Here is a 9,872-nt window from a genome sequence, read left to right as displayed (position 1 = left end):
TTTTTATTGAACTACTGGCCTTCTCTGTTCATTTAGAACAATTGCTGATGTATCCTAAAAATTTTCATTTCTATTTTACCTAACCCAATCTATTTTACCTATGATTACGATAATAATTGTAAGTTTTTTTTTCCACATAGTCATTATATTTTCTTGGCGAATGCATAATTTATCTTGATCTTCTGTTTTTCATACCACATGCAGTTTATAACTTTCCTTAGTATCAAAGTCATAGGCAAAGTTATGTGTTTCCATTTCCAATTTTACTTCATGGTGTTTACCTTCAAATGTTGTTGCAATATACGGCAACTTCCACAAACTATGCAGCCACAAACTATATACAGACTACCATATTTAGAGTACACAGTGGGCAAATAATACGTTTCTTCTTATTATAGTGTTTTTCACAAAATTAAGTGAAACAACACAAATTAAAAATAATCCAGTCTGTAATATTAATTATCAAAGTTCCATGAATCGCTGGATCCCCAAAACGCATTCACAAATTGTAAATCAATAATTGTAATAATTGTAATTGTAATGTTAATTGTAATTGTAATAATAATTAAATGATTTTAGTAGGTATTTTTTGTATTATTTAAAAATACAGGAATGCTGTTGAGTTTTTAACTTTGTTTTTAAATAGGGCCATATTTACTCTGATAATTATAAAAGTGCCGTTGTTTACAAAGTCCATCAACGGCAAAGTTCAGCTGAGTTTGACGTATACCGCGGTTGCGCGGTTCAGCTTCCGAGTATTTTGTCCTTAGAGAAGGAAAGAGAAACTCTCTTTCCTTGTCTAGGGTATGGTGAGTTTTAGTGTTGTCTCAGCGGCTGAGTGGCTGAGTAAGCCAATTCCCTAAGCAGGCGCTGTGCGAAATTTCCATGCTGGAAGTACACACTCGCCGAGGGTACCCGAGGCGCCACAAAAATGCGAGGTCCAGCGAGGCGTCCCGAGGCATTGCGCAAAAACACATCAATTAAATTTGGCAGTACATAAATAAATATATTCTGAAGAATAATTTTGTAAAAATAAAAACATCATCAGGCGCTGAACGAGACAAATTTAATAACACTTTTGGGAAAATTTGGGCAAAAATTTTTCTTAAATCCAATTGAAAACCGACCTGAAAGTCGAGAAAATAAAAAAAACAGTGAAATCCACAAAATCAAATTGCATATTATTAATTTCAAACAGAGAAAGATAAATCCGCCTGGGATTATTTTTGTTTTCATTGTATTTTTGGTATTTTTTAGAAGCATACTCATATACGCTTTGTTTTTTGATCCTTGGCTGTTATTCTGTTACGTCGCAGATTATTTATCATTCTATTGTCCGTGTTTGTCATGAAAGATATCATGAAAACCAATATAACGTCGAAAATAATGACGTAACTGTCAAGGATCGAAAAAAACTGTATTTTCGACTTTCTGTTGCCGAGGTGAGGTGTATTAAAATAAAAGAAAACATAATGCTGCATAAAAACGTAAAATATTTGCTATTTTACATAATAATATTAAAACAAACTATTTTACATTATAAAAATAAATCTTTATTTTTAACTGAGGATAAAAGAGATAAATCAACAATTTTGTAGTTAGAGTAATAATTCTTATGTTAATGATGACAAAAAAGCAAAAACAGTGTCTAGTGTGTCAGTAGCATAGACTTAAAATAAAATATAGACTGAGCATCTCATTCATAAATAGCTGGAACATGCGGTCAGACACTGTCTTGTTATTGTTGTGTTATTGTTTTAGGTTATAACGAGTGCGACACGAGCGATAGATAGGTTGTCTCTATCGTAACGGTCGTTCCCTGACGACTCTGCCGAGAAACACAACACAAACTTTCGTTTCTCAAGTACACCTGAACTCTCCGTATCATAGCCGGGTAATTTTTTTATTTTAATGAAGCTATAATTAAATTAAAAATATATCGTATTTAAACTTTTTTATATTTTATTAAGATTTAGGACAGGTTTTTTAAATATAAGTTTAGAAAAAACAATTTAGAGTCCAAAAAGGATAAAAATAATAAAATACACGTTATAGAAGAAATTTTATAATTGAAATTAGGTAATTTTTGAAATTAATAATAAATTATTAATTTTAGTCAAACATTTACAACCCCTAATATTAATCAAAACAGGATCTATTCCACAGATATAATAGAATCGGCGACAGGGAGAGAAAAAAAAATATGATTGTTGTAATTTTGTTTCTGGTTAAGTGATGTCTTATTATGTAAATTAGAGAAAACATAAATCTGTTCCATTAAAGCAAGGAAGGTGATAAAATAAAAACTACATTTATTTAACTCGGTACTGTCTTTATTATACCAGGTGCGTCTCAAAAGTGGCTCATCCCCCATAATTTTTTTATATTTTCAAATAAAAAAACAAGATTTAGTATGTTAGTATATGAAATAAATTAGGATTGATTGACGCATTCAATTGTTTTTGGTCACTTCCTTTTTAACCGGAAATGACTATAACTTTTAATTTTTAAACGGCGCCCTCGGTTATTTCTACTTTATTCGATAGAAAATGACACTCTGAATAGAATGACATATCATATGTCAACTTTTGACATTTTCGCATATGGTTTAATTGTAATTGTAACACGCGGTTCATAACGACAATTTGACTCGAAATACCAAGTGTGTGGTATCAATATATTCATAAAAAAATGCTTTTTCCAAATATGCTAATGAGTCACCCTTGTTCCATTTGAAAAAATTGACATATGTATGATTAAAAATACGATTTGTACATATTTTAACCGACTTAGACAAGACACGAAACCTATTAGACGATCAAAACTATTTTTCCAAGGCTCCTTGATTAAAACTTAGTGTTTTTAACAACACCATGGCACCCTGGATTGAAATTTAAAATACGATTTGTTTTTCAGCGACAATGTCAAAAGTTGACATATGATATGTCATTCTATTCAGAGTGTCATTTTTTATCGAATAAAGTAGCAATATACCGAGGTTGCCTTTAAAAATAAAAAGATGTAATCATTTCGGTGAAACAGGAAGAGACCAAAAACAACTGAATACATCAATAAATCCTAATTTATGTCATATACCTATAACATACAAATCTGTTTTTTTTATCTGAAAAAATAAAAAAGTTATAGGGGGTGAGCCACTTTTGAGACGACCCGGTATATTAAAAAATATTGTTTCATAATGTAATATCAATTTAAAATTCTTGTATGTTATTTTATATGCTCAAGATAATTTTAGAATAAACCATATTTTTAATAAAATCATTATTAATTATTAACAGGGTTATAATTATGACTTTGTTACAATGTAAGTAAGTAAATAATGTAATGAGAAAAAATTCAGATTTTACATTTTACTAAAATATTATCTAAATAAGCGCCTTTCTACAACAACGCCACTGGCTCCCAATGGGCAAATTGAGAGTTGTCTACCGGTCGAAAGTCGTTTCAAGACTTAAATGGATTATTTAAGTCAAATTTCTTGCAAATTTGGCACTGGCGAACCATATTTTATAGTTCTTGAACAGAAAAAGTCAATAAAATAAACACTTAAGGACTACAAACTAAGAAAATGCGTTAATACAGCCGGGGACATAGCGGCATCAAAGCTTTACCGCACACTTGCCACGCGTACTACAAGGTAATAAATGAATGAATAGGCTCCCTCGCCTCTAATCGGTGTTATCATATTGTAAAGAACTTATCCTTTTTAAACAGTATCCGACTTATAATTTAGTAGTATAAGGACTATTTAATACATCTATGGAATATTAAAACCTACTTTATTAAACTGTAGTATTAATATCTCAATATATGTGTATAACAAGAAAAAAAATATTGATAATATTAAAGACGTGACAACATAGGCTGGATGAGGAAGGCTCGGTCGACTGTACCCAGAAGTAAACATGTGTACAAAAAAGGTTGTTTGTCCGCGTTGAGATGTAAATAGTGTAGTCTATATTTTATTTTAAGTCTATGGTCAGTAGTGTTTGATCGCTTCTCAATTATTAAAATAAACGTAGATACTTATAGAAAATAATGAATGTTTATATTAGGTAGGCAGTCATATATTTGAATTCGAAAACTTTCCATCAAACTGAATTAAAACCTAGTGCATAACTTTTAATATCTTAAACGGCCCGGAAAGTGACCATTAAAGAATCTTTTTTTTCTACAGTTCTCTTAACAGATTTTTCGGTACTTTGACTAAAATCGTTTATCCACTGTATTAATAATTATACAGTATTAAGTACCTCGGTCTCTGTCTCGGTGTTATAGTTTTGACAGTAGTTGGCTCCCAAATAATTTAAAATGAATTATAATTTTAATTCGTAATGAATAATGTGTAACGTAAATTTTTATCTATATATTTTTTACAGATTATTGCCAAGAAGGTGATTTCTAGTAGTTCGAGCAGCAACGGTGGCAAAATGGTGTCTAGTTAGTTACCATAGTTACAATAGAACAAAAAGGTAAAGGTATATACCTTTTTTAAAATGGAACAGACACATTTCTTTCCTAGCCTTAATAATTAAAATAAGATTATTAACATTTTAAATTATATTCACTTTGGGTAGATATTGTTTTAAATAATAATATGTAATGTATTTTACCCAATCTTTAATTTGACGGTGTTGTTAAATTCATTACTCATACATTTTTTTGTTTATAGATAGGTGTAGGTATACCTATGCTCACCTTCGGTAGCAGTTTTTCACCAGCCACCCAAAGTTCGCAGTCACTAGAATACCAGAGGGACTACAGTTTGATTTGTTATCGACGCCTATGATCCTTATGATAGGCAGTCATTTTCACGCCGTGCCTGCACCCCATGTCCGCTGATGTTGGCGAGTAGCGGAGTAGTAGGCTTTGGAAACAGTTGAATGTGAGAGTTTGTTGATTTCGGCCCGGAGAAGACATTGTTTGTCAAGCTAGTTAGAATTATATTTTAAATATCAATTTCTGTTAAATATATTAATCTGCCGATTACATCAGAAGTGGCGATGAGTTTAATCCAGCGTTCTTAGGCCGTAAAGGCGTGTTTCTGACTTACTGACGACTATTGACTTGACTTTGACCTTTGACCGTATTGTTTCGTAAATGCGTCGGTTTCGAGGATCGATTCGGTGATCGATCGTCTCAGATACGGGTATCCGTCGGCGTCGGATTTCGGATATCATCGTCGGATCGGCGAAGCGCGAAAAGAAAACCGGAGGGATCATTCTGCTAGCTCTAGTGCTTGAAGGTAATAGCGAAAAAAAAGCAGTGCTGAAAAGAAGCGTCATATCACCCCTACAAGTTACGGACTCCGGAAGATAACAGGAAAAGGTAGTGAGCCAACACATTATCTGAACAAATCTCTTCTGAAAGGTATTTTAAAAATGGCTAGAAAAAAAAATCGAGATAAATACTAAGGTAATTACAAGATAAATTCTAAGGTAGTATTTTTATACAGTAAAAATTGTTGTCATGGAGACAGATTTCAGTTTTTTTTAAAAAATTGTTCGGATTTTCGGATTTTTCGATTTCGGTGATATGAATCGCCTCGTGGTTCAAGAGGTCTCGAAGAGAGGGCGCTACCGTAGTCGGTTGATAAGGGTCGATTTCGCTTGAAGCACAAACAGACAGTTTTTCACGTAAAAAGTAAAATTTTATTGTTAAAATTAAAAGTTAAATAAATATCTATCTACGAGTATGGTACTCTTGAGGAATAAAATTTCTAGAGTTATGTGTTATTTAGTATATTAGTTATGTTGAGTATGTGTTATTTTATTCTCATTAAACTTCTTGATCAAGCCGAAACGTGGAACGGTGGTTTTCAAACATGATTTTTATTTTTATGCGTTGAAATATTTTGTTGAGCTTTTTAATTAAAAATATTAAACAAAAATCGAACAGTAATTTAATAATTTCATTGTTTATTGCGTAATAAAAAATATATCAAATATATACAGGTATATGCAAGACATTTTATGTGGAAAGGTAAAAAAAAAGTCTTCAAAAGTTTTTCAGTTTTTCAGAGGTACCTCTATAGATTGTTTCATAAATGTATAATTTATATTTTTCATATATACATTTTTTTAATTATATCCCATTTTACTTATTACTTATTTTATTACTTTAAGTTTAGTTATAGATGTCATTAATATTTCAGCTATATTTTTAATTTTTCTCCCTTTTTACTGAAACTTTCAACTTTAGGTAGTCTAGTAGGTATTGCTATATCAGTAATATACTAGGTATTACATGAATGTACTGGGTAATTATCTTTGGTGATTAGAAATACAAGAGAGAAATAGTAGATATGTAAAATTTAAAGTTGAACATTTATGAAATCAAACGTTTATTAAGGCATAATATTAATTTATTATAGACACCTCATAATCCTTCTAGTATACACGCAGTTTCGATCTAATATTTGAAAATTCATTTTAAGAAGCTGTTTTTAAAGTGGTCTTTGAGAAAGTTATTTTGTTTTGTACATATTTATGTAGTTGAATAAATACATGGTTGTAGAAAAGTTAAATAGGTTCCGAACTTCAGGTTTTGCAAATTCACTTTAGAATTATATCAAAAATTCACATAATTTATAAGTACCTATTACATTAGCTTTTCAATTATTATAATATAGTTTTAACCACCTCATTATATTTCAGAGTTTTTCAGTTTAATTCAGGTATTTCGCCAGTATTTCAGGAACTTTATCTTTGTATACGCCATAATTAATAGCAAATAACCCTTCGAATAGTGTTGTAATAAATAGACACATTGTGAGTGTTAAAATAGTTGTGTAAAATTTTGTAGAAGATGAGAACGAAGCGTTTATTAGAGTACACAGGGCTACTTTTTAATAAAAGCGTAATTTCTTTTGAATTAGAAATAAAAGTAAATGTCCAGATGGGTCAAATTCTAGGCGCCAGAGTACTATTATATAGTCGATTTCACAACACGCTGTAGATATCTCGAAAACAAACTACTAAAGCACGACATAAAATAAATATTCTCGGAAATAAAATATTGTTTCGGTAAAAACATGTTTAAATAGTTTTTAACAAAAATGTCTAATAGTTAATATACAACTAGCAAATCCGATTATCTTAATCTTATATAAAATGCATACACTTTTCATATTATGCGTAAACAAAAATAAATAAAGCGGTACTATATTATTTTAATTTAAAATACATAAACTAAGCTACCTAGGTATGTACTTAAATCTTTATGCGACGTTAATATATGAGTTTTACAACCCCGAATAAAGTAATCATTTAGGGATACCCTTTTACCTAAAGAAAACGAATACTTTCAATATAAACTATAGCCATATCTCACTACCTGAATACTGTTTGACATCCACGTGGAATGGGACAAGTAGAGAGGCATAATCTCTAGAATGTGTAACAAGTTGCATTACGATATCTAGGTTGAAAATGTTTCAAACATTCAGTTTAGATTGTGTGGAATCTAAGCACTAGGAGCAAAATGAGCGTATCTGGACAAGTTGCGTTTATCCCTCCGGGCGTAAATGATAAAGTCGGCGTTAGCGAGTTTCGGCGTAAATTAGTAACGAATTATGCGAAATATCAAGCGGAATAAAAGAAAAATTGGATGCTTAGCGAACTATATTCAGCGTTAGATCTGCTAAGGATCACTTCGACACACCCCATAGGACCCAATCAATCTCCAAGGTAGACATGTTCATTTGAATTTCTAAGCAGCTGAGGATTGGATGATATGAAGTTAGAAACATCCTACAATGGCATGCAAGGTCACAGAACAAGTACTGCGGAATAGCTAGGTTTGGCAAGCTATGGATTTGGTTATGGTAGATTCAAACGTGTATTAGGATTGGAAAAAGGAGTAGGGTTAGTTCTACCCGGTACTCTCTTTTTCAAGGTATACGTTAGTATGATAGCTGGAAAAGGCGTGTGGTGGTTGGTAAGGTATGAATTTACCACCTGTGCGCTTTGTGAGTAGGGCGGACAAGACTTGCGAATAGGGATGAGTCCCGGTATTCGGTCTGGTTAGTTCGACCCGGATTGCTCTCTTTTCCAGTGGCTGGAATAGGCGTGGGCCCATAGTTAGATTTATATCTTACATTTAGATTTTAGATTTAAGATTTTAGAGTTGAGATTTAACATTATTTTGTTGCACGCAAGCTGCAGATTGCGTGTAACACCAATATATAATAAGTAATTCGTTTATTTTACCTTTTGAAATTTTCTTGAGTCCCTGAATAATTTATTTGTCCATCATGAGTTTTTGAGTATTGTTTCTGGGTGAGTTACGATATTTTATTTTTATTTATTCAGGTAGAAAATAAGATGTAGCTCCAGTATGAGTAGTGAACAATCTAACTATATTTTTATTTCAGCTTTTAAAAATGTCCTTTAAACGATTCTGATTATGTTTCTCCTTTTAGTGTGTTGTAATAATGGTAACAATTAGCTGATAAGGTTTTGTCAATTGGTTTTGTATCAACTGTCTAGTATCAGCAGCAAACAATCTAACATAATATATTTTTATTTCAGCATTTAAAAATGTCCTTTAAACGATTCTGATTATTTTTGTCCTTTTAGTGTGATGTAACAATGGTAGCAATTAGCTGATAAAGATATGGCTCAGCAGCAAAAAAACTAATAAATATTTTTATTTCAGCATTTAAAAATGCCATTTAAAAGGTTCTGATTATTTATGTCCTTATGATGAATAGTCCTTATGATTCAGAGGAGTGAGGACACTCATAAGTCAGGAATGGCCGAATGTTATCGACGCCTATGATCCTTATGATAGGCAGTCATTTTCACGCCGTGCCTGCACCCCGTGTCCGCTGATGTTGGCGAGTAGCGGAGTAGTAGGCTTTGGAAACAGTTGAATGTGCGAGTTTGTTGATTTCGGCCCGGAGAAGACATTGTTTGTCAAGCTAGTTAGAATTATATTTTAAATATCAATTTCTGTTAAATATATTAATCTCCCGATTACAGATTTATTTTATTTTATCATAGAATTATATTTTATAATAAACCATTTCATATAATACCAACTTCCATGCTTTATTTTGACCGACTTAAAGTTCATGAATAAACTCGAAATATTTTGAAAAAATTTCCTTATTAAGGTCTTAAAATTGAATTACAATATCATTTAAGGGGTGGTAAAAAGGTTGAGTTGGGGAAAAATGTTTTTTTCTAGTACCTTAAACTTCTTCAGTAAACTCAAAATAGGATCGTTCGATCGAAACGCGTTCCCTAGAGTATCTAAATTAAAATACAAAATTATTTAATTGTGATGTTCTGGGTAATCTTATAAATAAAATACTCTTTGACTCCAGAACATTTATTTTATATTTTTTGAGTTACTCCATAATTAACACAGAGAATAGTTAACCTCTAAATTGACTCTAGGGATTATTGCCATTATTAGAATTCTCAGCTCTCATTTATTTAATTATACCATAGGCAACCAATAAAACATAAACTGTTAAAATTACAATTTTGTTTTAATTTCCAATAAAATTAGTTTGTTTTTCTGCTTCATCTGTCTCTTTTCCCTTCACCCTTCCTCACAAGAGTTATCAGTTATATAAAAATGTTTAATTTAATTTCCAGTTAATCGCCCCCCATACCACACTACTAATTATTATTTCTTGTTTCCGATTAAAAATATTATCAGTACTCAATGCGTCTGCATAATTATAACATTTTATTTTTATATCACTTTCTAACTTAACGTATGGAGCATCTGGCCTGCCTCTAACTTTTCGAGTCTCAACTCTCGATAGCGACTGCGAGGAGCGACGTTGACAAATTTAACACGTTTTTTTCCTTCATTTCATGTAGAATGTACATCTC

The 9,872-nt window shown here is 31.5% G+C and overlaps 1 long non-coding RNA gene across 1 annotated transcript; it reads right to left on the bottom strand.

Annotated features, from left to right (window-relative positions):
- Positions 1 to 321, bottom strand: LOC115879625. Its single transcript, XR_004049742.1, has 2 exons — positions 282 to 321; positions 1 to 54 (listed from the first exon to the last, which is right to left on the bottom strand). It is a non-coding gene; the product is annotated as an uncharacterized LOC115879625 (long non-coding RNA).
- Positions 322 to 9,872: the final 9,551 nt, after the last annotated feature.

Source organism: Sitophilus oryzae, unplaced genomic scaffold (assembly GCF_002938485.1).
Source record: "Sitophilus oryzae breed Bouriz unplaced genomic scaffold, Soryzae_2.0 scaffold_1582_pilon_pilon, whole genome shotgun sequence".
In the NCBI taxonomy this organism is placed as follows: Eukaryota; Metazoa; Arthropoda; class Insecta; order Coleoptera; family Curculionidae; genus Sitophilus; species Sitophilus oryzae.
This window is presented reverse-complemented; position numbering and strand designations above follow the sequence as displayed.